Raw genomic sequence first — 27,897 nt, forward strand, 5'->3', positions numbered from 1 at the left:
ATCTGCATCTCCTTTAATCCCTGCTTGTAGGGTGGAGATGACAATATGCATGTCTGTCTCAAGGAGAAGAGATGTGGTTTCCTATTAGTTTGCATTTAATTGTGTCTTTTGCAATTTCTTGCAACACCAGCTATTCTGCTAAACACAGTTTAATATGCTACAAATACTCCCCACATAAACAACACGCTCTGCCCTAAACCCTTATTGTCATTCCCAGAACCACTTGCAGGTTTTCTGAAACCCATTATTATAATTATAATCAACAATCACAGGACACTGTGATTTCTGCCAGAAATACATATACACTGAATTGTTTGTACAGGCCATGGATAGAGAGCTCGAGAGAAAGAGCAAGTGAGATGCAGCTTTGGTGCTGCTCAATTCAGGAGCAGTAACACCCACCCCACTTCATTTTCTCTCTCTCGTTTTCCAATATCACTTCTAGCTGCTGAAATCCAGGCTAATATTTGCTTTGACCTCTGTGCTCTTCTTTAGCCTCAATCCAGGGAACTTTGAGCTGTGCCCTTGTTTGCTGCACCCCCTCCTCAGCTCCAGCAGCCTCTGCTCCTGGGTGAGGAGGCAGTTCTCTGGCAAGATGCAGTGCTTGGGGCCCGTCAATCACACTTGGATTGATGGGTGCACACAAGCACTTTGGAAATTGCTGTGACAGTACTTAGCAGACGCCAAATGCAGGCAAACTCAGTGGAAAAATGCAAATGCAACGTGGATCTTGGTTTTATTACTCTTTTGCACACAGTTCCTCTCTCTTGAAACACTTTGCAATCAAAAGACGCTGGAGTGGACTATTTTGAGCCCTGATTCTTCACACTAAGAGGTAATGCTGATTAGGTTGTGCCAGCACAAGGCATTGATACCAATATTCCCTCTGAGGGTTTTCTCAGAGATGCTTGGGGCCTGATTCTGACCTTATATTAGCATATTTAGGGAATAACATCAGCAGCTGCCTGGATGTTGGAATAGATGGGTGCTTTGAACAAAGAGTTCCTCAGTGTTGCTTTGGTATATGTATGTATACTTATGTATGTATGTGTCTTTGTGTATGTATGCATATATATTTGAATATATCTATATAAGCACTAGAATGTGCATAGAGAAGATGGTGAAACAGAGAACCCACCATCTCCTGCAGTGAAAAGAATAGTATGTGAAGCATGGTTCTTGCTTATAATATAATCCCTCTTTGAAAGCCACCTCTGAGCACTTTAATGCAAACCTCATTTTTAGAGCAGAAAACCTAGTGTCCAAGATATTGTTTTTATTCCAGAAACTGAGAGCAAGAGAGAGGAGATCAGCTGCTGGATTCAGAAATGAAGATGTCTTTTTTGATTCTGCTATGATCTTTCTCCCAAGGCCATACTAACCAGGAGAGCTGCAGAATGCACTGGTTCAAATGCAGCTGAGTGGTGCATTGGATGGTAGGAAGAAGTTGATGCAGTTATTGCTCTGTCTATACACTGACACACAGAAACTGAGAGTAGCTTCTTATCCAGGACATGCCTGATCACTGAGCAATATGTGGCAATTAAAGTCACCATACTGTGGAGCACAGGTGGTCTTTACATTCCTGTTGCTAAGTATGTCCCCTTGATTTGCTCATAGGAGAACACGTGAGGACTCTGGCACTTAACATTAGCTAAACTGCATCTGTTTTCAGTACCAACAGTCAGCCAGTGTGTGCAGTTATTTGTTTCCTTAAGATGATTATGCTAGATAGCTCAGCTCAGTTCAGAAGCCCATTTACACCCAAGGGTGGCTCAAAAGACACTGCAGAGGACAAAAAGTAGGACAATGCAGTCTGAGATCCCAGGGTAGAGTAAATCATGTCAGAGTTTTACATTTCATCTCTTCAAGTCTATGAAATATCACAGAAGTCCATTGGCCTGATTCACCTCTCAGTATGCACAGGCAGAGCTCAGCTGGCTTGAAAAGAGGTAGGCTGAATTACACCAGCTGAGGATTCAGCCTCTTACTGTTTAATGGTCATTGCCAACTCAACTCACACACAAAAAAAACCCACCCAGGCTGAAGCTGAGCCAAGATGACCAAAGAGGTCATGAAGCTTTTAGAATTATTAACTCCTATTAGTATAATAATCCTTTTTATGACACCATAAAATTACATGGTGCCTTTCAGGATGTAGATAAACTGCATTCCCTATGCTGAAGGGCCACCTTTCTCACCAAATGCACAGGATTGCCTGTGTCTGTAAGCACCTGCCCTTTGTCCTCACTGTTCTGGGACCTCATCAATTGATTAAATCTTCCGTGATATCCTCCAATCTCCTCTCCACAGTTCCACCAAAAAGGCCTCAAGGGATGTGGAAAAAAACATGTACTCATCTCAGTTTTAATAGTCTAAAGTGGAAAGAATTAGCATTTCCTTTGTTGCACCTTTGGGCTAGAGCTGCTTCTTCTCTGTTCTGCTGGGATATGTGGGGTGCAGTGGGAGGATGGAAATGGGCTCATTCTGGAAAACTAGGACAGATGAAGTTTCTGCACTCAGTTTTCCCATGGGGTAACTAGATGATACAAAGGATACTGCAGCAAATTAGTATCAAACTTGTACTAACATGACAAAAATGGTGAGATTTTATGCTCTCCCAAGTACCAGTGACCACAGAGACCACTGTAGGGCTGAAGTGGGATGAGAGATCTCTTGAGGATAACAATGTTGTAGCAGAGCATCATGTTGCTGAACAAACAGAATTCAGCTTCTCAGCAAGTGGCTCTTTCCCACATACCATACTCTGAAAGCCTACAGAATAATACATTGACATTTTTTTTCTCTAGTAGTAGGAGGTAGAGATAGATGCCATAGAAAGTGGTGTTTATATTAAAAATGACTAATCAATTCATTAAATATCAAAAATTAACCTGGAAAGCATTGGAGTTTTCAGAGACCCAACCAATCTATTTTTGCTGCTTGGGTAAGCTGTGTGAAGAGACTGCTGTGCAATTCTGCTGAGTCAGCGTCTCTGGGTCAGATGATCTAATATGTTACAATCTGGTGAGAATTCCAGGCTAAAACTGGTTCATTCTTTCCCTTGTTGTCGTTGAAAGTATTTTAAACCAAAAGAAATGCTTGAACATTGACTTCTAGGAAATGAATCTCAGATTCTGAGAGAAAAATTTCTACTTGTCACTTCCTCAGAGTTTTTGATTGCAAGCTAAAAACTGATTCTGAATTGTAATGCAGAGAGGGAATGAACAAAATCTGGAATTTGTCATGAAATAGTTGTTTAGCAATTCCCAAGTTTAAAACTGCTGCTCACACACTTCTAATCTTTATTCCTCACACTTCCCAACCTCTCTTGATTCTGAAAATGATTAAAAAATACATGAATTTTATTTCTTTGTTTCTTGTTGCCTACCCACCTACTCCCCCTGATACAAATGTTTTTGGGAAATATTACTTTGGACAGCAGATGCAGCTTTTTTGACTAAAAAAACCCCAATGCTTTAAAAACATAGAAAACAAACAACCCAATTTCACCAGGAATGCAGCTGAAGTAATAGCAATGATCACACTCTTGACTGATACAGACCTCAACACTGGCACATACAGAACATAGTAATATCCAATTCTATCTGGTAACAAAGTGAAATAAAAAGGAGTTGCATTGCTTTGGATTTTCTACCAGAAAAGAGTAAAAAAATCAGCACGTGGTTAATGAAGATGAATAGATGCAGAGAAAATGGAATTTTCATGTTTCTAGGGGTTTTAAAACAACAGTGAGTAAAATCCTAATAACACAATTTTAAAAAATAGTGTGTGGATGTCAAATTAATCTGGGCTGACACTGCAGTGATTTCAACAGGCCTTCAGGAGGGAGGATTTTCTTCAGGGAGGACCAATGGTAGTAAAAAGTGAGCCTCAAAAATCCATGTTTGCTTTGGTACAGGATGAAAGTAAAATCCCTGTGTAAGTTCTGCTCCCACCATCCATATTCAGGGCATGATATACAGTCATGCAGTGAGAGAGCACTGCTGGCACATGTTCTGTGGGTGTAAGGGACTCCATGGGGTGAAGGACATTGATGAGATACTGGAGCAGCCCTAACCGCTGTAGTCATAGGCTTCCCAGATTATGGACTGCACAAAGTGATCTGTACATTATAGAATCATACATCCTTCACTTTGTGCATAGGTGGACAACAGCAGAAAAGAGGAGTTGAAGCTATATGGAGACAGCTATACCTATGAGCAAGAGCACTGTGCAAGGATACACTGTGCTTTGGTTCTGCCCTTTGCCATTGGTTTGCTGTGTGAACATGAGGAAACCATTCCATTTCAACTTCTCTGGCTATGGAATTGGACAGTAGACACTTGCCTTCACTTTCTGACATCTATGGATGGAGATTGTTATGGTTGGTGTTTTTCTGTCAACAGGTTAACCTTCAGTTCTACAGAGAAGTGAAACCACTCTGCTGGACTAAAGAGAGAACAGCATCTGCTCGAGGCACTGCTGCAAAAATTTGGGAACCAAACCCTTCAGTAACTGAGAGGCTGCACAAATACAACTCCTGAGCTCAGCAGCACATAGTGCCTAGCTCAGCGAGAGGAGGAAGCTGGAGAATGCAGTCTTTGGGCATGGTTTCATCCAGTTTCTGGCAGCAGCTAGTTCTTTGAAGTGCCTTTCCATCTTCCTGAAGGATTGTCTTAGCAAAAGCAGCACTTGGTGTTGCCTGACACAGCAAGGCATATAAGGTCAAGCTTATAAGATATATGGCAGTGTGTGTGGGGTTCAGCTGCCACAGTGTTATGGCACAAGAAACCATTCTTCCATTACACAGAGATCTATAAGGAATCGCTGCCATTAACGGACTCCATTAAATGCAATGCATGTGGGAAAAATTGCAGTTTGATTTAGTTCAGCAACATGGAGATATTGGCAAGATAATCACATAAAAGTGACACCTTTTATGGCCAAGCTCTTTGATTTTATGTCAGTGAGCTTCAATTTCTCACATTTTTATGTTCATATATAGGTCCTTGTTCTAATGTATGCATTAGCTGGAGTAAAGGTTAAATAGATTGTTTTAGCATTTAGGCATACTGAGTGTGGATATACACAAATCTTGAATGAGCTGGATGAATTATTTTGGGCAGACAGGATCTGTGAGATGGGAGCAGGAATTATTCCTCTGACTTGGTCCCATCTGGAAAAAGACATAAGAAAAAGAAAAGGAAAAATGAAGAAAAAGTATCATATAAGTGTAACGTGATTTGAAAAGCAGACCTGCAGGCTTCCCAAGCACTGTCAGAAGGAGCAGATGGTGTGGGTCACCCTGTTTCATGTAATGCTCCAAATCTGAATATTTATTTTTAAACACAAAAAAATATCCATTCCTTGTGAGGCAGATTGTGATCTCCCTTACATCAGCAAAACTGTCTGAAGATAGGATTGGCACTGGATTGATAATAAGAGTCACAGAGGACCGGAGAAGTGGAGACCGTAACCTGACCCCCTGTGTGGAGAAAGTCAGGCTCAAGGTCTGGTTTTATGGTTAAGCAGCTGAAACTAAACTAAACAGTGTCTTGTTCCACCGTTTCAAAAAGCAGAATAGTTTTGGTACAAGATATCTTAGTTGGGAAGGTATTCAATGTAGGTGCTGAGTTTCCTGTAAAAAGTACAGGTAAATCAGGAACAATGCCATCGCTGGGACTTCTAAAAGCATTTCATGCTCCCCTGTGGTGTGCAGCAACCAGCAGGAGTTTGCTGCCATAGGTTCAGCTGGTACAGACCATTCCTTACCATCATATTTAGCCTGGGCCAAATAGACATATTGATGACGTAATATTTTAATATCCCTTAAACCACTTTGGCACATTTAATACATCAATTCATCTTTTCTTTATATGTCTGTAGTCGCTGTTCCACAAACCCTCCTCCTTCCAACATCCATGCTATTTTAGCCAGAAGTCTTTGAAAGACCAATATTACAAGTCTGGATCCTAACAGGTAATTTCTTTCTCCTTTTCTCCATTTTTTTCCCTTTCTTTTTAGCTATATCTGAAATCTTTTGCCTCTATTGGTTCCTGAATCTCGATAAATTACTCTTCAACTTACGAAGGGAATCCAAGTTGTCTCTTTAAATCTTTCTCTTTCCCTCACTTCACACACTTCCAACACCTCTCTGTCTTTTCATTTCACCTCATTTAAATATTCAGCCCAATTTCAAGGCTTAATAATGATGAATAAGATTGAGATTAGGATTTAATAAGAGTGTTAAGGAAAGATTTGTCATTCCAATGGCTGTAGGTCTTGACTGAAATTGAATTGGCATCCAGCCTCTGGGCATGCGTGAAGTGGAGCTGTTTGCTGGTCCCTACTAGGGTTTTCTCTAGAAGAATGGGAAAGGTTTTCTATATTCAGCCCTCATCATTCAGGGGATGACTTTTTTTCCTATCTAATTGTCCCCTCACAATCCTCTTCAGTGATTAAAGGCAGTTTGAGCCAAGGACTGGGAAGCTTGTTAGATTCACATGAATTGAGGTTATTTTAGGTGCTATGTTTTAACTCTCTTCATTAGCGCATTTCACATCCAGGTATGACTTGGATAGCTGAATAAGTGCTTTTTAGGGTCTAAATTCCTATTTTGGAATTGAGATGAATCTCAGTGACAAAGTCTAAATCCATAATTTGGTCACAGACCAAGGAAGAGTTAAATATTGGAGTTGAAGGAGACCTTCAACAAGGAGTTGAATATTGGTTTGGCCTATATGGGAGTGTAACTGTCAGATCAAACCTCAAAGAGGATGTTAAATTTCATTATTATGTTACAGATGTCTGCTAATACAATTAACTACGTGCAGGATGAGACAAATATGTCTTCTGGAAGCTGTATGCTAAGACCTGTGAGTGTCATGGTGAGTTAAATAAAACCCCTCTGGACTCACAAGTCCAAGAGTAATTTGGTGCCTAAGCAGAGTGCTGAGGCTTGAGAGCCCACGGCATAACACGTCTACAAGCCAATGGGAAGAGTGGTATTGAGGGAATGGGAGGATGCCAGAATTTCTCTGAGAAACCACTCCCAAGCTGAGCTAATTTTATATTATATTGTGCCCTTATCTTCTAAAGCATGGTTTATGGTGTGTAACCATAGCGAAACTCACGTTTGTGACGTGCCTCCCCAGTATCAAAGTACTCTGCAACCTTTAGTGTCTCTTTATTCTTCAGCAGCAACCCTATGGATTGTACTAGTTCCAATAGTCTGGACATTAAGCAACTGATCTAGTTTAAACACTTGTAAAGCATCTGTAATGTCTGTTGTGCTTGGACTCAAGATGTTGTACTAGCAACGGCAGCTCATACTGTTTTGACAAGGGCTTGCTGGAGTGCCTGCTTGCCTTGTGCACACAAGGCCCAAAGAGGCTTAAGGATTCTAAAGATTTAGGGACAGATTCCTGGCAGAGGAAAAGTGCTGAAGCTCTTTTGAAATGAAGGGGGCTTGTGCCACTTTACTCCAGGCGAGGGTGTGGACCTTAGGGGTGCTCTGACTGCTTAAATTGCTCTGCAGTTTTAGGGAGTTTACAGTAAGCCTCTTAAACTGCTCTAAGGACTTACAGTATCTTAAGCCTCTTAAATTATATTAAAAAAACTTACAGTATTTTGGCAGAATCTAGAGTTTGGAAGGATTCAAGGTTAGAAAAAAATAAAACTTGGCTTGCTTGATAGATTTTATTGGGAATTAAATACATTTGATGATATACCGTTTTAATGATTTGTAAATTATAAACTTAAATTATTATTTTGCCAGTCTACATTAAGGGAATTGCTTATGAACATACATTCAACTATTCAAACTGACAGAAAATGCCATAATTTGTAAACTCACAATTTCCTGGTTTAGGTGTGATTAATTTTACAACCACTCATCCAATTTTCTTCAAGCTTGACTTAATTTTTATATCACAACTACCTCTACAAAATAAGACAGTTTGGCAAGTCCATCCTGATCTACTTTTGAGAAATCAAGGTGTGAATGTCTGATCAGAATATATGAGGAAAGTACAGCTGTTTCCAAACTCAAATAATTCAAAGAGAGATCTGCTGGTATTCCTGAAAGTTAAATAACAAACAAAGAAAAACCTCCAAAGCCCTTTAGGCTGAGACTAAATTGAACAGATTTCTTCATGCACAATTGAAAGGGGAGATTAAAAGAAAAGAAATTGGAAAGTTAATGTGACTACAGAGGTGGTGACATGACTTTCCTATCAAACTCATTAGCCACTCAATTTTAGTGATTTCTTGAGCATGATGATTTTTTGTAGCACAAGAGAAAAATATTGATCTTTTCTGTGTTCCGTCATAATTAAAGGATATTCAGAGTATACCAACAGAAGTTCCACGTAACTGCCTGAATGTGCACACACACACACACACACTTCATTTTTATGCTTTCCTACATATTTAATCAATAAGCTGCATCTCTCCTTTTCCCATCTGCCTATCATAAAACGACAGCAAGGTTTTCCCATAGACATCTTGTGCCACCAATGAGAAGGAGCTCTGGCTTTAAAAACACTGGAGTGATCTCTGGAGTTTGTCCACATGAACAAATGGGCACCATATGTGGTTGACAGCTAGTTCTTTCAATTACAGCAAAGCCAATTGATTTGAGTACACCAATTTTATATAGGTCTGTTGGGAACCATCAGATGATCCTTGATTTTGATAACTCAATCAGCAAGAAGGGGATACTTCATACAAGGCAGGGGATAAAGTAAATACTAACCTAAATCTTTAAGCAAGGCTTGCACCAGATTTGTGCTGTGTCCTTCTGAAGCTTGATAAATGGATTCCTTTTTAAAAAGAAACATATTCTAATTGTTTTGCAACCCAGTGCTCAGTTACAGGAACTGTCAATTTGGTTGAAACCAGAGAGGGATCCTGGAAAATCTGTGTTCAAAACAAAGCAAGAAACTGATTTACTGTTTACAACTTGAATCTTTCAGTTTGTTTTCATGGGCCAAACCAGTTGTATAATTTTTGTCTGAAGTATTCAGAAAGCCCAAGTGCTGCTGGACAATGGACCCAACCCTGTCAAATTGTGATTTCTCTTTGAAAAGTCAGTTGTTCTTCTGCACAGAATAGGAAGTTTCTGCATACAGATATAATTCTTATATCCAAATATTTTCTTACTATTTGATATTGTCTTTTCAGACTTGTGCCACTTGTTGAATTTTCTCACTTCTGCTCTTCTTAACACATGTGAGTTTGGAGCCTTATGGTATCTTTGATGTGGTTGAAAGTCAGAGGACCATCACAAAGGTCTTGTGATATATTCTGGTTTGACTTTTTTATTATCTACACCTATCTCTTCCCAGTCAGGTCTTCTCTATGCACCTCTCTAGCTTCAACACTCCTAAGCACTCATGTTTTTTATTGTTTCATTGCTCATTTCTCTCTGAGACCTTGGCACATCTGTACCCCAGCCTTTTTTTGTTGTTGTTGTTCCCTAGGAAAAGATTGAAAATAACAGTAATTATGGGGGTAAGAGGGGGGATTGTTTTATGTTTATCATTATTGTTTTGTGGATATTTTTGTAACATCTTTTAGAGATTAAGTTCAATTAGGAAACAGATGGCACCAAAATATCATCAAACGTTTCTGATGGGCAACAAATTACTGACTTAATTGTGTAAATAATTAAAATTTATATTTACACCTGATCATCCAAATGAGGGTAAAATACCAATTTCAGGGTTTGTTATAATTGCTGGCAGGGTGTCAACCTGTGAGCAAGTCACTTCCTTTCTTAGCTTCAAATGTTCTCTCTTAGATCCTAAAACCCTTGGAAAAGGGAAAAAGGAAGAATTAATGAAGAGCCCTAAGTTTCTGTCATGTAGGTGCTCTCCTCACTTAAAAAGGAATCCCTAGGCTGATTGAGGGGACTTTATTAGTAGGCTTACTGCAACTGCATCCAGAACTGCTAGTTCAGAACAAGCTGGCCTTGTGCAAGCAACTACACAAATATATTGTGCGAGACAGTTCTTGCACTGAAGAGCTTATAGGCCAGGTAAACAGGGCTGACAAGTAGTGAAAAAACAGAGCGAGAGCAAGAGGGAGTCAGACAGTTTTATTAACTTCTGTATTACAGATGCAGAACTGAGGCACAGAAAGATAAAATGGGTGATTCTCATTTGCACTAAATTTGCTTTCCACTGCTCTGGCAGCATAAACGGGCCATGAAGTGGGTATATATTACATTTACACTCACTTTTCATTTCTCTCATGATGTTAAAATGCCTCAGTGTTAGTGAATATCAGGCCCAATATGATTTCTCTGAGATCGCAGAGGAAATCGATGCCATTGAACCCACATTTTCTTAGTTCCACTTCAGTGCTTTAGTTACCTGATATCCCTTCACCCCTCTCTGGGCACTAGTCTTGTGTACATAGCTATGCATAATGTTATCGTTCATTTTGGGGTTATTAAACCAGTTTTAAAGATCAGTTTTTCTGGGAATCCACGAGGAACCAGGAAAATTAGACAAATTTCCTACCTTCTTTTGCCTTTGCTTATACCTCTAGACTGTGATGGCATAAGAATGGGGAAATGACAGAAAGAGTTCTGAGGCAGTGGTAGAGATCAATGTGCTGAGTTCTAATCTCACAGTTTTCTAGTTTGCACATCTCAGGTCCTAATTTTTTTTTCCCAGACTCTAAGATGATGTTGCAAAAATCCATTATAAATCACTATTTGTGTTTTCTCCAATATCCTATCACTAGGAAAAAAAGCCACCTTAGGGCTGGATTTGCCTTCAAAAAACTAAAGCTCCTGGTCGTTTAGGATGCAAGCTTAGGAATCTGCTCCAGAGATTGGGATAGGTAAAACAGGTATTGTCCTATGGTTTTGATTCTGAGATATCTTTGAAGGTCAAAAGAGGACTTTTGTGGTTCTGTCTACTTTCTGTGTTCTGGGTTCTACAGCATTAAGATTTTAATCTTAACCCTATTTTATCAGCTCTATTCTTCCATCGCCAATTTGGAGCCAGTGGGGGTGGGCAGAGGAGAGGTGATAGGGAGGTCAGACAAATGCTTCTATTGATATCCCTGTAATAAAAAGAGCTTTACCTTCCTTTCTGCTGATAGCAGTCAAAGGAGCTTTGCTTTTGATAAAATTAACCTTGGAGCCAGAAACAACAGAAGCTGCTCTGATTTCATCAGCCCTTCTATCTGAGGAGACGTGATCACTTACTAGCAATGAAAGGGGACATGTTTCCTACGCACACAACTAATGTAATAGGACAAATTCCTCCCCTCAGCACAGTGGATCCCACCCCTAATGGTCTGTACTCAGAGTTTCAGAGCCTTGTCCCACTAGGAATGGAATGATGAGGAGAAAAGTATGGATAGGTGGAGGTGAAACATGCTGATAACAGACCTGCACTCTCCCATGGACACCTTCACATGGACAGGCTTAGACCTCCTCCTGGCTTACTGCACTGAACTTGTTTGCTTTGCGTGAGAACTTTAACATGATGTTGGCTTGAAGTCAATGCATCTCTTAAAGCTACCCACATGCAGAAAGATTAAGTGGGACTGTGGTCCACACTATGTTTCCTCAGGATGATACTGGTTGGAAAGACATTAAAAGGATGATAGCTTCGTTTCCTCAGTCATCCTCAGCACTGCTGCAAAGTCAAGAATGATTCTGTCTTCTCAAACTTGAAGCCATGTAGTTAGCACAAGCAGATTTTATAGTTTAAGTGCTCCCCTAACCAGCCATTTATCAAATGTTTCCCAGCTCTAAATTCTTTATTTAATGTGTTAGTAACCATTTCAAAAAAGTACCTGTGTTCCATAATACTGAAGTACTTCACCATAAAAGATAATGATTATGATTATGATCTGCATAAGCAAAGGCCATTGCCTGGTCTATGCTGACAGTACAAAGGGATTTGCCTTATTTCTCCCCCCACTCAGAAATGTTCTCCTGTGCAGCCGGAGCTGTTAAGGCCACTCTTAGCTGTTGTCACATGTGAGTTAAATGACTCATAGTCACAGCTGTTATTTAAAGATGGAAATAAAACCTATAAATTCTTTTTGAGGCTGCTTGCCCATGTGGCCTGAAGACAGTGATTGCATAGTGCAATGGAGCTGGGACTGAAAGTAGGATGATGTTCACAAAAACGAGGATGTCTCCGGCTCATGTAAATGTCTCTAGGGATTGGTACTCATTGAGGGGTAGAGAGTGGTGGACCTGTGATATACAGCCAGTTTTGAGTTCTCATGTAAGAAAGTTTTAGTGGAAGAAAGCTTTAGCCCAAGCAGAGTCATCAGCTGACAGAAAGGATCCCTGCAGCTGATCAGCCTCGGTGGAAAATCCCCATCATCCATTTGCTCTGAGTGGATCCCTCTGTGGAAAAGAAGCTAGTAGAAAAAGTTTATCTACCCCAAGGAACTGAGTCTCCTTTATCACCTGTGGCTACATACTACTTTAGAATGGATGGGGAAAATGATAGTCATCAACCCACAAATGGTCTCTTTTTCCCTATTCCATTCTACTGGAGCATGGGGCTGAAGGAGACATTTGTATTCTCTGAGGAAGACAGATATATGAAACGCTGTTGGAGAAGGTTTCTAAGGGGTTTCCAGGGAAATCTCTGACAATCTACCTCACTCTCAACTGGCACAGTGGTTTAAGCAGCTCATGGTAATATTTCCTCAGCAGACAGCTGTAAATGCTCATTGTCAATATGTACAAATAAATATTTCAGCTGAAACAAAGATATAATGGTTCATGCCTCCTCTCAAACACACTGTGTGCTTTTCCCCACTTTTTTTAGTTTTTTCTTTTTTTTTTTTTGACACATTAGTATAATTCCACTAAAACCCTGGAGAAAAGGGAGATCAGGATGTAAATGGGCAAAGCAAATCTTGTGAATTTTTTTGCAGCTCTTCTGCCCTAGACAGATTTTGCTGCATGGCAGCATTGCCTAGTGATGAGAGCATGATTTAGAAAAAATAGTTTCTACTTCTGCCCTTACAAAGTGACCTTTGGCAAGTTGCATTTGCTCTCTGCCTCTTTCTTCCCTCCTATTGCTTTTCTTAGGGATTTTTTTTCTTCTTTTTTTCCCCTATTTTTGAAAAGCAGTATTCATTTTGGATGTATCTGAAAAGAAATCCATGTCCAGTGAGGATGTAATAGAAATTAGAGTTTTTAAGCCCTGCATGGCCAATTGCCTACTTACACTGCTGAGTGGTGTGATTGTACAATTAGCCCTACTAACTCAGCAGGGGGAGTTGGAGATTCTCAAGTTTACTACCATTTTTCTTATTCATTTTCAAAGAGGAAAGAAAAAGCCTTTTTTTCTGTATGGGTGAAAAAAAAGTTAATATCTTATTTGGTGTTTTCCTACACAACTGAGGATTGAAATATGCAGCCACTTCACTGGGTTTAGAATCAAAGCATTCCCTTGATTGTGTAGTTGTGTGAGAGAGAATTGAAATTTCCACATGCCCATTCACAACCTAATTGATTCTTCTAACTGTAATGCAATTTTTTTCCCCTGTATCTTTTGGAGAAAGCATTTACAGTGATATTGTTTTGCTGTAAGCCCACATTGATACTGTTAAGTCATTTATAGTGAGAAGTTGGTTGGAAAAAAATTGACAGCAATAACATCATGCTGGTTATATGTGGGGTTCCTGGGTGAACAAAAGCCTGACTGGAGGTTTCTGGTCTCTTAGGCTTGTCAGTGTTTGGAAAAATATATGAAGTCCTCGAAAATCACCTGGCCAAAACTTTTTCGAACAGAAAAGTTGTCATCTGCAAGGAAACCATGATATATGGTAGCCCTCTTTGTGGGGTTACAACACAGTATTTTTAGGACTATCAATTGCACTTGAGGTAACTTGTGTCTCTCTCAAAATATCATGCTTGAAAACAGGTTTTCTGACAACCCACGTCCCAGGTAACTCACATTTTTAAATGTCACGTTCAAAATCAGAGGCAGGGACAGGCAAAAGCAGGGAAGCTTTTTGGAAAGAAGGAGCAAACTATGGGATAGCAGGGTTCAGGAAGCACATAAAAGCGAAGGAATTCTCAGGTTAGTGGTCTGTGCACTCAAGCACAACACAGACTGCAGCAAAATTACACATTTTTGGTTGAGTGGTTGGATTAATAGCTAACCTACAGTTACGCTGTAAGAATATATTTAAGAGCAATGAGCTACTCTGGAAAAGATTTTTGCTTAAAGTTTTTAATATAAAAATGCTGTTTTATTCATTAATACAGAAACCAACTTCTACCTTATTAATACACACACTCTCTTCTATCTGTATTTTTCTATCTATGAGCAGCCTTGTAATGAGTTTGATAAGAAAACCTCTGAGTCAGTTGAAGATTTATTGGCAATATTGTGGAATTGTTCTGCTTTGTCTAAACTACTTGTGAGAATATTACAATTTTCACCTATATTTAAACAGCTTGACTGAAATAAATATGGCCTGATTTTCACCCTGGATGTTTTCAGTGCACAGCATTGGTCTTTGATGCATACACAAGATAGTAATTAATTTGCAGTTTCATTCACTAAGAAAGACGTGAAATGAGAATGTCTCTAGATAGATGGCAATTACTGTTTTACAGCACACCACAAGATTTTTAAATGGAACACCATCTCTCTACACAAATTGTTTTCTTTAAAGATTAGAGTTGGCCCTTCTACCTCACTAACTCTTCCTCTGGAGTTTGCTTGGAAAATCTCCTGTGTGATGAGAAGAGGAGGGCCTTGCAGAACAACAATCCGCGTCTTACTGCACTGGAAGCATTTGTAAACAACTCACAGTGTTTGCTCAGAGGTATTTCTTTTCTTGCTGTATTTCTGATGAATGCAATGAAATGTGAGGGAAATTAAGGTCTCCTAAGTACATTTTAATTTAGATGAAAAATTATACATTATTATACCAAACTGGTGGTTGTTTTGACATAATTGATTGGGAGGGCCATCCACAAAGAGCAGCAGGAAAGCTTGACTTTGAGGAGACTACAGAAACTGAATTAACCATTTAGAACTGTGATGGAAAGCAGTGTCCTGGACTAGGAAAGGAAAAAAAAAATGGATTTTTGTTTCAGTTTTGCTGTTTTTCAGTTACATCATCTCCTTTCCTGCAACAGAACTTCAACAGATATTTTTAATTGTTCTTGATTCTTGAAGTGGCAAATGAGAGACACATTGGAAAGAATCTTCTTGCTTTATAATATCTAAAAGGTCAATGATATCACAGATAGGGGAAAATTCAACTCTCCTTGTTTCATACTCCAGAGCAGTTCTGAGACTGCAGTGCAAGCACCTTTAAATCCTCTCCAGCTCCTGTTTTGGCTATTGGTTGGATGAACAGTTGCAGTCCTGCAGCCTGCCCCAGTGCAAAGGCAGGAGATGACGGAATAATTCTGGTTCTGAATATTTAGATGATCATATGGAGAAGTCCTGTAGGTGCAGAGATCTTGTCTGGCTGCTTTTCTGCTTTATCAGACAGACATCCATGATGGGCATTGACTGGAAGGAAAGGATTTTCAATGAGTAAACCAAGTCTTCACATGTAAAATAACCATAAGATATCTCTAGCTAGTTTTCTCTTGAAATTTGAAAGAAACCTGTATCATTGGGCTATGAAGCCCAATTTCCTAATAAGAGCATTTCTTAGCTGATGCTGTGTAATAAAGTAAATGTCTCACTGCAATAACACATAATCTACACAACCAGTTATGCACTGAGGGATAGGAAGTAATGTGCTTCTTCCAGACCACCAGAAGCAATCAACATGTACTCTGAAGCATTAGGTTTGATTACGTTTAGACCATAATTCTACTTGCTCTGTTGCAGGTTCTATTATTAATAGCTATAAAATAATATTTTCCAATGCATATATGCTTGTGTTACAACATTTTAAACCTCCATGGCCATCTTAGAGGGTGAAAATGTGACAAAATGAAATGAAGACAAAACAAATAACCTCCCTGTCCCCCAATCCACCATCACTTCCCTAAGGAATACATGTTGTGTTCCCAAAGTTTTTCCACAAACCTTCTGGCAAATAGTTTTCCACCTCACTCTAGGGTTTTTAGCTTTTCACATATGTAATTATAATTATTTTCATCTTCCTTGGAGACATAATTTCATGTTGTAATGATAGTGCAAAATGAGACACCTTACGTGAAATATTATTATTGTTACAATAAACCAGCTATGTTGCTGTTAATTCCCACTCACAATGTGAAGGCAAGCAATGGTATATTCTTCTTTTTAGGGTTTTAACTCTGAAATACCAATGATGGAGAACGAAAATTTCTGTACTAGTGTTTGCAACCTGTGTTTGCAGGGATTATAGATTGCAATGGACATTCAGAAAGCAAAGATCATCATTACAGTGCCTGTGTATTGCCAGCTCCATACAAAAAGATAGTGAGAAGAGGACAAGACAGGAGAGGTAGTTTTGGATGAAACAGTAAGTCAGTGTAGGAATTAGGGCTTCATCTCTCTTGGCTTTACTCCTGACTCTCAGTGTGCACATTTGTATCTAAGCTGTCTGTCCTGACTTGCTTTTGTAGCAGCTGGGAGGAATAGCCCTTCACAAGCACACTTCATCTGATACTTTAGAGATGTGATGAGACAAACTTGTGATGAGATGGCTTACAGCCATCCTCACATGTGCTGTTCTCATTGGTGGACTTGAAGAGGCTTGATGCCTGGCTGAGATGGAGAGATATGCACCATGGATGTTTACCATGGGCAAAAGACACTCACTCCACTGATCTGGGTCTCCATTAAATTTACATGTTTAAATCATTTTTTTACAGAAGTATATAGTTGTGTTCTCAGGAAACAAAAAAGCTTTTCCATGATTTTTCCAGTTCTCAGTGAGGGTTAAAATGCCACAAGGATGAATCTTCATAGAGTAGCTCAAGATCACAATACCACTGATGAGTAAAATATTGTTAGGAATTGCAGAGAGACGGTCAAAAGTAGAGAATAATGGGAATGTAAGTAAAAGAGTTAGGAAGAGTTTTGGTAAGTCATTGAGATTATTCAGCACCTTATCTGCCTCCAGGAAAACCTGCTATCCAGAGGATGCTGTGAAACTGAAATGTTTCTTGTAAGTGTTTGCTAGGACAGAAGAGGATATATCTCACCTGGAATTGTGCAATCCAAGGCAACAGACACCTTTGGTTTCTTCAGATCCTTGTGAAATCATTACCATAAACCTTTTCTGAACTGAGCTAGAGGATGCATTTCTTTGACTGCAATGGATTTATGCAATCTCCAGAGAACCACCTGAAAGTTCATACCCTACATAGTCCTCTTGAGGAAGAAGAGCAGAAAACACTAAAGAATACATTTTGAGGCAGTTTTGAAGAGATTGTTACCAACTTTTGCCAAGCCTAGGTGTTAGCACACGCTCAACAAGTCTCAAAGCAAGCCCTCAAGTTTAAGGGCAACTATAACAAACCTGTTTAAAAATGTCCCATCTTGACATGATGAAGTTTTCCCTGCACTGCCAATAAAGGATGGCTGTCAAAAGGGCTATGTATGTCTTACATTGTCAGAAAGACTTAAGAGATATTTACTGATACAGAAGATGTATACTGCTTTCTTTTCCCTGTGCTAAATGTCATCCCCATGAGAACAAATGCTCTGTCTCACCTTTACATCTTGTAGCTGAGTGCATGTATAATAATAGTAAGGTTTTACTTCAAATGTCCAATGTCCTTAAGCTCTTGTTATCAGTATTAGTCTTCTAAATCTTCCTACATATGATTTCCTGGGAGATACTTCTCTGTTCTGTCACCCCCTTTTGCTGTGGTTTGGTTTTTGGTTTTTTCTTTAAATATCTATGTGTATAATAAAGCACTGAGCTCAAACTGAACACACTCTTCCAATTAAGGCCCTACCAGAGCACAGCTGAGTGGAATAATTGCCTTGCTTGTTTTACACAGAATACTCTATTAGCAGTTTGATCTGGGACTCAACATTCACACAGAATATTTGGTCTTTTCCCTTTTTTTTTTTAACTTTTAGCCCTCAGCAGCACATGAAAAGACAGGTGTAGGCTCTGCCAGGCCAACTCTCTGAGACTCCAACAAGCTGTTGGTAACGAGCAGCATACTCTATCTGTTTCATCTTTTCCGTTTCTCTTGGATTTGGAGGATTTTTACATCTGCTTTTTTTTTATCACCTTGACGTCTCTATAGCCATTGAAAGTATGGTTTTTTTTTTCCTTGAGCCTTCCACTTATTTACAGCACACTGTGTAATGCAGTGAGCAGGATGAAAGCTGTTATCTGATTTGAGTTTAGCGTTCAAAAGTCCTCAAGCTGGTTTATCTAAAGATCCTCCCTGTATAATTGTATACTTAGAATTCAGCTGCAGTGTAATAGGGCAAGCACTCTGTGTTCTGTCTGGAATTACAGAAAAGACACTACTTATTTTTAAGCAAATAGGAATGGGGGAAAAAGAGAAAAAAATTACAACATAAGAAAATGTATTCAGCTGAGTTTCAGAAAAACCTACCCCAGGGTTTGATGTATTCTGGAATTAGATTGGATTTAAAGACAGTGAATAGGAGAAAAATCAGCAGTCTGGAGAGATGAGGATTAAAATTCAAAAGTAATAGAAAGACTTTAGGCAGCTCTAATCAAGGAATCAACCCCTTTGGGCTAGATGCTGTACAAAACTGTCGTACAAAGTTTCTAAGTGATTCTGGGATTTGAATCTATCTCCTGCATGTATTTCCCTTCAGATGCATTTTAAAGCCACTTTATTAATATAATGAAAGCAAATTACTTAAATGAGAAAATGAGTTAAGTGATTTCAGATGATCAGAGTCTATCGGTTCCTAACTGGGATTGTCATTGTGCTCGTTCAGGATCTGTTAATACGGCCTTCAAATCTGAGGCTGAACATATTGTTGTTATGAAAAGCATTTACAGCCTCCAGCTCAAATACACAGTGAAAACATGACAGAGAAGTAAAACAAATAAATCATACAGACAGAGAAAGAGGAGAAAGGAAGCTCAACTATGTCATTTTGTTGGGGGAACAGAAACACAGGGAGATTAATGGTTTCATTTGAAGTTACAGCACAGTCCGTGACGGGATCAGGAACAGAATCCAGGTCTTTTGTTGAAAACTGGAATTTTGAAGAAAAACTTCATGCACTCTCTAAAATTAGGAAAATTTCACCTCACCTCAGCCACAAATACCTTCCAAGAGAGCTGGGAATTTGGAGGCAGAGGGAAGAGGGCTCTGAGCTCATGTCAGTATCTGTTTGCCTATTTTCACTTTGCTAAAGGACTCATTCTTGCCTTGAGTTCAGTGGCTAGCTGATGAAGCTGATACTCAATGGTCAAAGCAAGGGTGTCAAGCCAGGAGGTATTTCACAGAGATTTTGTTAAAGGCATATTACATTAAACTGCTGTGAAATTCTATGTATTTTTGCTGGAAAATATCTGCCCCTGTTAAAATGACAGTTAAAAAATCATGAGATTTAGCCTTCACACAGATGCAGAATCACTTCTCATATAAGGAAACCTCCTTAATTTCACACCTGTCAATACTAAACCACAATGTTGTGAAGATCTTATCAGAAAAAAAAAAATCAATAAAGCTTTTGCAGAATTTCTCAAGCAACCATGAAATGTCCTGGGGTATAATTAAGGAAAAAAAACCCCTTTGTGACATTTTTGGGGAAAATATGTATTCAACTCTACTCACACAGTTCCAGAAAGAAAATTAATTCTACATAAAATGGTAGCCTCCTTTGACTAAGTAATGAGGACAACTGTCTGCTACAGAAAGACTGAAATAACAATGAAGGTTGGTGTGATTTTAATAGGCCTTCCTTGCTACTCTCTTTCGGAGACAAGAAAAAAAGTGGGGAATGGAAGAAGCCACAGAAACCTCCTGCATGGCTCTCAGAGGCCTTCACACCTTTCTTGACTGCAGAAACAATGAACAGATACAGAAGGGTTGCTCTGATCTGACAGCAATCCTTGAGCCTGCATTGTAGGCTGCTGGTAAGCGCCACAACCTTACTCTTAAGATGGGATGAAGGTGTAGGGTGCAGTAATTATAAAAGTATGATTAAAGGTCTGTCATTGAGCCAGCATGGCCAAGGCAGGCTGATGCCCATAGCCAGTAGTGCCTGGATAGGAGTGCAGTCAGCAACGTGCTGAGCTGCTGCTAACTCACCAGTCCAACCAAGCTGTTACCCAGTTTATAAATGAGTTTTCTCCTCTATGTTGTCCTGTCTTCCTGTGCATCCCTGCAGAAAAAAAACACCCTACTTTGCCACAGACAGCAAGCTCTGAAACATGCCTGTGTACATGTGCACTCAGATGCATACCATTGCCTACATATGTGTAGTTCTCTGAGATTATTTGCTATGTTGTTTGTTTGTTTTCCTGCAGAAATCACTTGACTGCTGAAAAGTCACCGGAGGGTTTTTTTTCCCATACACTTCTCTTTTGCAGCAGCAAGGGCATAAAGGTGCCAATGCAAAAATTGCTTTGGTACCTTGAACTGTAAATGATGCTGTTTTCATGATTCATCAAATCCTTCTGAAGCAGAGGTGGCGTGTCAGCAGGGCTAGGCAAAGTTTAGAACATAATAGGGCCCAAGAGGTGAGAGCCATGTCTTTCATTTCACTGGAGCATCTTTGAAGTGACTGCTGGAAATAATTAGGTTCCTTGATTTCCATTGCCATTTGGTGCTCTTCACGCTAATCAGAGTAACTGCACATTTGCATGAACTGAAGGGAATAGAAGTATTTCTTATTAGAAAAAGCCCATAAGAAAGATAAAGGTCTCTTGGCTTCAGAATTCCTTGTCCCTGCAGTTGTACACTGCACTTCATGTCTGGCCAAAACTGAGGTGAAAATGTATATTTAAAATTTATTAAAGAGCCTCAGATCTTTATAATCTTTAAACTTTGGTCCTGCTAAATATTCCAAACTCTTTTTATTTATTAATAAATGTTTCATTCTGTCTCTTCCAAAACCTGAATGAAGCTTTTAGGTCACACAGTCTATGAGACAAATCACAGAGGAGAAACTGAATAAAATCTGCCTTTTAATCACTTTGAAGGATTCTTTAAGGACTTTAGGGGTCCAGTGTTTAAAGAAGGGAGTGGGAGCTGTGATGTTTGACCTTTCCCATCCAAACTCAGCATTAATTTATAGTTCTTTTATGAACCTGAGCACATCAGTTTCACCTCTCTATATCTCATTTTATCTATATGTAAAATTAGAAGGGTAAAAATATGACCCTATTTTATAAAGGTGTAACAGGTCTTAATAAATTTCTGATATTAAAGTACTGTGAGGGTTTTGCTTTATAAAATAAAGGCTATGTTTTCAAAAGAGCTCAGCTCTTAGACACCTCTGTGAGAACCTGGGGCATCGTAGATGCCTTATGTCCTGAATCTTTGCAAATATCTCAGCATTCTCTGTGGGACACTGAGCTGTTAGTGCAACAGAGATTCTACTTACATGCCAACTGGAGGTAAACTCCTTTGAAAATCTGTCCCTAATTTAAGTAATTTGGAATCTGAAAAACATGATGTTTCCACCATAGGGGTCTTTACAAGTTTTAACAAGGATGTTAGAAGAGAAAACTTGGTAATAGAGACCAAGTAGCATTTGTTTCAACAATTGAACAGGTTTCCTTTGGTTTTGATTTACTTGTTTGCTTAGAATATTTCTTCTGACAACAGGTGTTTCCAAAAGATGAGATGGAATGTTTATTTCAGTTACATATGGATTCCAGAAAGAATCAGTTCATCCTAGACTGTGGCCATTTTTCAGTGTTTGACTATTTGAATTCAGAAAGTTTTTCCTTCCTTTATCCCTTGCTCTTGAGAAAGAAAATCTCTGTGCAGATATTGTCACTTTCTGCTTGCAGTGAAGGTGTACTCTAGAGTGTGAATTTCTATGCTTTTCTGACTGTTCTCCAGAACTTGTCATGAATTCTTCATAGCAAGGGACACACTACCTTCCTGAAACCTTAAAAGGACATACATGCCTTTCCCCAATAACCATTTGTACAGAACTATTATTATATTTTAGAAATCTATCCATATTGTTAATTAAAAACCCCAAACTTAACCCAAGGAAGGAAAATTGGATACAAAGCATATGCTCTTCTTTCCATAACCTGAGCCAAAAAAAGAGATGTTGCTCCAAACTGTATTTCACAGGCTTGTTTTTTCTTTTACCCCAAGTTCCCAGACTCTCATGCAGTGCTACTGAAATTGTAGGAGCATTGAAGTTGTTACTAGTGAACTGCATGAGGCCGTCTTGAACGTCGGCTCACCAAGCTGCCTGAGGGAGGAAGCCCTCTCCTGCTATCTTTTTTGCCTTCTGAAGGTAGAATACAAAAACACAAGTGAAAAGAGAACAAAGCTTCTGAAGGTGCCTCCATATTTTCATTTGGAAACAAAACATTTTTAAAGTTTTACTTTAATTCCCTTAGATCTTAGTTATAAATATTTTTTTACTACTTTTAAAATGCAGAAAAATGCAGCTAAATTCAAAGGCACAGTGGGACAGAGACATAAACTTGAATCATAGGAGTTGTGGTTTCTAGTAAACATTTCTCTTCTTGCCACCAGTGGAAGCCTTCCGTGGCTGAATTTAACCTAGGGGCTGCTGAGTAGCAGTCAAGACCTTTGATCTTTGTAAGATGATTCCCCAATTATTTAATATTTTGGAATGAAAGAAGGGAAAACAAAGTAGCTTCGTTAATTAGACAGGAGAATCCTCTTGACCTGGGCAGGTGCTGGGATGCTTCTTTGGAACACCTGCAGGATGTCTTTAATAGATTTATGAGTTACAAGACTGACTTTCAGCTGCTAAGGATTGCAGTTTGATTTATCAAGGTGGATGATTTCCTTACCCCAGGTGGATTTTTCTCTTTACAGGTAATGTTTTTTTTGCTTAAAGACAAATCGTTGAAGAATGTGTTACATGTCCCAGTGGAGAGAGGCATCATCAGAATGGGCTGAAAACAATAAGATTTGCAATGTTTTCAAAAGACTCTGCAGAGGACTCAGGTAACAGCAAGCTTTGTGGTTGACAGCACATATGATTTTAATTCCTTGTGAATAGAAGGTAAGTTTCTTGTCCCTCTGTTCATGCAGGCTGTCGGGTACTGGATGCTCCAATGAATGCTAAACGATATAGACTCAAAGAATGAGATTCTAGCTCAACACCAGGTTGTTCCTTAGCCAAGTTTAGCCATGTGAAAAAAACAAAGGTTGTATGGTATGGGAATGTTAGATTAAATGCTTTGGTCCTTTGCAATATTGAACCTGCACAAATTTGGTATTAAATCTGGGGTCTCTCCTATTTTAGTGAAATAGAAGACAAATCATTAGCAACCACTTGCTGAGATCTTTAGTTGAGGACCTGAAAATCTTTTCTGCCTCTCGCCTATTTTGGGGAAAATATGGATCTGGGCTGATGTGTGTAGGAAGCAATTTCCACATGTTCCAAAATCAGAGAATACAGGTATCTTCAGATGATGTGGGGTACTTAAAGAGAAGAAGAAAATGATATATAGTACAGACTGCTTTCCTGAAGGAATCTTGGTAAGGCTTCATAGTTGAAAGTCAACTGTTTCCCAGGGACTATGAGTGCTCACAGCACGTAACACACGTATACATGTATACATCTAAAAGGTAGAAGTATCTTGTGGCTAGAAATATGGTCAGCTGAGGCTGACTTTGTACATGATCTATGTGTCTTCCTTCACTCAGTTGTGAATTTCATCCTCAAAAATCCTCCAGGAGATGGGGCAATGCTATTGCCACTGTTTTGTAGAGAGGAAACTGAGACACAGAGAGACACCTTGACTGGCCTAAAATCATAATTGTGGCTTGTGGGGGGACTGGAGGAGGCAAGCAATTGATCACAAGCCTTCTGATAGCACCATGATGATTAAAGTAGCCCGCTTTATCTGTAGATAGGTGTAATTCCACTCTTTTTACCCAGTCTTTTGTCTGCCTTGTCTTCTGAGATAGCAGGCTCTTTAGAATAGGTACCATCTGATATTTTATATGGCACTTAGCAAAATATAGTCCCGATCTGAGTCTCTAGGTATTACCATAATCAGTGCATTAGGGGTCATTTTTTCAGACAGAGATTTGAAAATAACTTTGAGGAGTCTTTTGTAATGAAAGTTTTTGTTTGCTACTCTCTGGAGAGGAGGTGGAGAGGGGGAATTTACGTTCTCTCTCTCACAGTGTTGTATATCTATATTGAATGTTGAAGATGTAAGTCCCCAGCTTCCATCTAAAAAACAGCAATCTGGGTATTTTGGAGGAGAGGAAAAAAAAAAGATCTTTGGAAAGAGCCATGATATTTAGCTTTGAAAATTAGCTACTCAGCAGGCCAGCATTAAAATTAATTTAATGGAGTGTAAATTAACATACTTGACACTTTTTTGATCACTTGTCATAGACAGTGCTGACCAATGGAAATAAAAGCTTTTTTCCCCATGAGGTTAGGACAAGAAAATTCACAAATGTACCAGTTGTACCCCATGGGGTGCTTTCCTCTTCAGGAGTCAATGTAGCACATTAAATTTAAGTCTTTAAATATTAAACATTCTCATATGCATATAATAATCTGACTTTAAAAAAAGTTTCATTCACTGACACTGGAATGTGTAAAGAATTTTCCTTTCCAATAAACTGGGGAAGTTAATTAAGTTCACTCAGAGTTTATAGCAAGGATTCTCTAAAAAGTACAGAGGAATATTTATAACCTAGTAGAAAAATGCAACAGGGTGAAACTTTTGATATGTTGATAAGTGATAAGAATGTCATTTGAGGTTTATTTTTTTTAATAATAATTTAATTGTCATTGTAAAATGCCTCATAGTTGGGACAGATTAAATTGCCACAAAACCCATTACCAAAATTCATAACCCCCCATAAATGTAAAGTGTTTGCTGCTGTGCCATAAATAATCACACTTGTTCCAGGAAAATGAGGTGCAGGAAATAAATTAACAAAATCCAAACACATAGGACATTAAGTTGCAACAATTTGCTGTAGAGGCTGCTGACGGGAATTCAGCTGAGCCCAGAGGAGAGGCAAATTCAATGTTTAATTATGGCCTCGGTAAATCATGCCCCCTCTGTGTGTTTTGCCATATTGACGTGGTTCAAAGATTATTTCACAGTCCAGTTCAATAGCACTGGTAAAGTATGTGCATTTCAGTTGTCATTATGCTTGAAAAGGTCTGAAGAGCACAATATTTCTCCAAAGACGTGTAGGATTCACTCTTGGTTAAATTAAAGGATGTAAATCAATTTTTGTTAGTCTCATGCAAAAGGCTCTGGGTCTGATTTTTCCATCATTGGCACCCTCAGTGGTCAGTTTACCCTGTGTTGGGTGGGAGTGAAAATACAGTTATATTTCAGAACTTTTCATCAGTTTGAATGGTCACACAAGGTTCAGACCTCTGGCAGATTTGATCTTGTAGCTGGAGTGTAATAGCATCAGCCTGAAAGATGAACCAGGTTACAATGATGTATTTTGGAAAGACGATGGGAAGGCTGGGAGGGACATAGCGGGTGGGAAAAGGAGATGTTAAACAACTTAATTGTCATACAGAAATGGCATCTGTAGTAAACATATTGAACTGATAAACAATGCAGCTGCTACAGATTTCACACAGAGAAGTAAATGCCATGGCCATATGTAATTCATTACCTGCAGTAATTAGGGAATAAAAAACAAAAAGGAAAGAAATTGTAGGAAAAGGGGACAAATTGGATCACCAGAAAGAATCTGTGTCTGCAAACTGTACATCTGTCCTGTCCCAAGATCTCACAAGAGACCCTCTGTCACTTCTGGTCAAGGCAAGAAGGTGTTGGCATCTTTCCTGTTCCTGAATAATATACTGGGCACTGCTTCCAGCTTGTTAACACTTTTTTTCCTGGGAAAACAACAACAAAAACCACCCAAAGAAACAAAATAAACTGAAGAGAAGAGAAAAGGATTGGAAATGAACTTTCAAATGCCTGTTCTATGTGCATATGTTTAGCCCATTTTTCCAGCCAGGTCCCTCTCTGTTGACCTGAAGTAAAATCCCACCAGTCTGAAGCAAAATTAAACCTCTCTGTATGACACTTTGATTACAGTGCATCCTGCAAAACACAGCTGAGTCCTGCTTAGGAAGCTGGAATAGACTCCAGCACTGATTACAGGCACTGAAAGCACCTTGGAGTATGGAGGGCTAAAGGGGTGGAACATTTCTACTTTGCAGCCAATTACTACCTGAACCTACCAAGATGGTCTCCCTTCCATGTTTAACAAAAGCAGCAGGAATTCACCTTGAAGAAACTTTGGATCCACTCCTGCAGACATGAAATAAAACTAAAGACTCCTTATTAGTCAGTTAGAAACTCAGGGACAGCCACTGAAAAATAAAAAGTTACAAAAACCTCTCAGCTTTTAAATAGGGTTCCATGTTAGTACTGTAAATTAATGTAAATGTCACTTTAAAAGAGAATACAGAATAAAAACCTAATAAAGCTGCACAGCACCGCAGGGGTGGTGAGTAAATTGAGGGAATATTTGATTAGATTTCAAATGCTGCTCTTTAATTTGTATGCTCTCACTTATTTCCCCCCTGCCCCTCCCCATGCTTTCCTCATCTATTATATCTGCTGGTGCACAGCGAATTTTACAGTCCTACCTAAAAGGTCTCTTTTGTTGCTGCATAAAAACCTACATTAGCTGGCACTCGTGTGGTAACAGCTTCCTCCAGACTCTGCTCCAACAGCAGATGGGGAGAAATGAAGAGCCTGTGCCACTGCCTGACATGAGCATCAGGGTCTTGCTCAACCTTGTGCCCTTTGTACACTGAAAATCAGGGAGTGATGCAGCCCAAACACCCCAGAGCCACACTCCTGTGATAAGAAGGCAGTTTAGCAGAGGAGACTCCTTTGGCAGCTGCATTTTCCTCCTTATAGCATTGCCACGCTCGACTTAGGTAAACCTGCTAGCTTCCAGGGTAAACTGTGTTGGTAGAGACCTGGAATCCTAGGAGCAGGATGCTTTTAGATTAATTCCAAGACTTTTAGGAAAATGGAATGAAGGGATTTGGTGAAAGCTCCTGTGTGTTGCATATCTGTAATTCCAGCAGTGCTGGTAATCTGTTAATAGTAACAATGCAACCAGGACAGCCTGCAGCTCCTGCCCTCAGTGATCCAGTTGCTCAGGAGATCCCTAGGTCTCTTTTCCTGACCACCAAAACTTTCCAGTGATTTCAGACCCTCTGGCATAACAGTGCCAAGATACCAATGCAAAACAAAGGCTCCTGTTACAGGCATATGTTCCTGCTTTTAAAAGCTTTTACCTTGTCAGGAAGCTCTGTTCTGGTTTAACAACAGCAACCTTGTAGTAGAGATAATGATCTGAAATCTCTGTGGCCTTTAGCTACTTCTCTTTTGCCTCAGTGAACTGCTACTGTGGACCCACTGTGGCTGCAGACTGGTTGTCTCTGCACTGATCAGGTTCTTATCTTCATTCCCTGAGCTTTGGCCAGACTTGCAGAAGAAATGTGTTTAAAAGCTCTTCCTCTGTCTCAGCCAGAGTGTTATCTTAGCATTGCTTAGCCTTTGGTACCCTCTTCTCAGGTGGCATCAGTCACGTCCTTGCAGTTTGAAGCTAGAAACTATCTCCTTCATCCTTATACATATTATTTCTTGAGTTGAGCAAAGATTGACCTCTTCGTGTCCTTTTTATTCCCCTGCTGCTTAACAGACTGGCAGGAAGTGATGGACTCTTTGCTTTTCTCTTAGAGATCTGAGGGCTGGTCACAGTGTGTCTATCAGCCTGAGCTGTCTGTCTGTGTG

Source organism: Colius striatus, chromosome 19, assembly GCF_028858725.1.
Source record: "Colius striatus isolate bColStr4 chromosome 19, bColStr4.1.hap1, whole genome shotgun sequence".
Lineage (NCBI taxonomy): Eukaryota > Metazoa > Chordata > Aves > Coliiformes > Coliidae > Colius > Colius striatus.